We start from the raw sequence: 1,868 nt of genomic DNA, 5'->3' as shown, positions 1-1,868 counted from the left end.
AGTTAATAGTGAAGCTTTGCTGAAATGAGCTGAAGAAGTTAAACTGAGCTAAGTCAAATGTAGCAAAGCTCCAGCTAAAGATTAAAGGTAACAAAATGAAACATTAACAAAAGCCAATAATAAAATAGCTACAAATAACAAAGACTAACTAAAAGTAGCAAAAATGCTAGCTAAGCACAGCAATAAAAGTAGTAAAGACTACCTAAAAGTACACAAGTTAGCCAAAAGCTAAACAACGTACCAAAAGACTAGCTGACAGCAGCTAAAGCTAAAAGATGAAAGTAGCAAATATTTGCTCTAAACTCAAAGTAACAAAATTTTAGCTAAAAGCACTAAAAATGCTAAACACAGCAATAAAAGTAGCACCTAAAAGTAAATAAGTTAGCCAAAAGATGAAAGTGTCAAAAGTCTAGCTGACAGCAGAAAAAACAGCTAAAAGCTTATAGTGAAATGCAAGTTAAAAGCAGCAAAAAGCTGAAAGTAGCAAATGTTAGCTCCAAACTCAAAGTAACAAAGATGTAGCTAAAAGTACCAAAAATGCTAGCTAAACACATCAATAAAAAATAGCGAATATTACCTAAAAGTAAATAAGTTAGCTGAAAGCTAAACGTATCAAAAGRCTCATTAACAGCAGAAAAGACYARCCAAAAATTAGCTAAAGCAGCAAAAGGCTAACTAGCTAAAATTAAAAGTAAAACCAGCAGCTGAAAATATTTTTTGTTAACTGAAGAGATTTATGTTTTACTATAAATCTTTCTAAGTAAAGGTAAATATTTTAAAAAGCATTAAAGTTACAAAAACTAAAATTCAGAGCACCTGTCTCCTGAATGAGCTGAATGTTTTGATAAGTGAACGGCTAAAATAGCTTAAAGTCTGCATTTGTAGCAAGACTGTAAAAATAAACATTTAGAAAAATAAAAAACTTCATCAAGTTTTTTTTTAAATTCAGGTTGATGTTTCAGCTACTTTTACTTCAGCTGATGACTCTAAACGGCCGAAGGTCACGACTGGGACCTCTGGGMCCGGTGAGTCCTGCTCTGCTTCCTCCCAGACGTCTGAGGTTCTTCAGGTCAGAGACGTTCACACCTCCACTGCTCCGACCCGACGTCGGCTGAAACCTGGTCTGAGGTTCCACATCCGGACCGAACAAGGAGCTCACCTGTCTGGGATCAAACCCGCCCCTTTAGGAGGAGCTGGTTTTTAGCCTCATTTCCCAGACCTCTGAGTCTGTGTTTGTTTACCGGCTGGAGGGAAAAAATAGCCTGTTTGTTAGCGCTGCTAAATTAGCTTCGCAGACACGAACAGAATTTGGAAAGGGTGTGAAAAGCCTCACGTCACGTCCACCGAAGCTAATTGTTTTATAAACTTTCACCTCTTCAAACGGTGACTCAGCGGTTCTGTTTGCACTCTTACYAACCYGCAGACTTTGTGTTATTTTAGCCGTTCATGTGTCAAAACATTCGGCTCATTCAGGAGATGGGTGCTAAGAGCGTTAGTTTTTTTTTTATTTCTATACTTCAGCTACTAGCTCTGAGTTAGTTTCTGGTTACTGTTCTGCTCATTTTTCCAAAGCTGTGCGGAGAAACGTCGTTAAACTCGAACCTTTCCGTGAGAATCACCGTGACTCACTAACCACTCATTAATCGGTGACCTTCTGTCTAGACGGTGCAGACGTGCCAGATCACCTGAGGCTGAACCGCCTCAGTCCAGGTGAAGTCAGGCTCTTGTTGAGCGTGGATGACCTCTGACCCCACGTTGATCTTTGATGGAGGAGGAGGAAACGGTGAGTCGAGAGAAAAGCCATCTGTCACCAGAATTAAAGAACGTTTACACAGGAAGGAGGTGACGAGTAACGATGTCATTCAGAC

The sequence above is a fragment of the Austrofundulus limnaeus genome, unplaced genomic scaffold (assembly GCF_001266775.1).
Source record: "Austrofundulus limnaeus strain Quisiro unplaced genomic scaffold, Austrofundulus_limnaeus-1.0 Scaffold16, whole genome shotgun sequence".
NCBI lineage: Eukaryota > Metazoa > Chordata > Actinopteri > Cyprinodontiformes > Rivulidae > Austrofundulus > Austrofundulus limnaeus.
Note: the sequence above shows the minus strand (reverse complement) of the source record.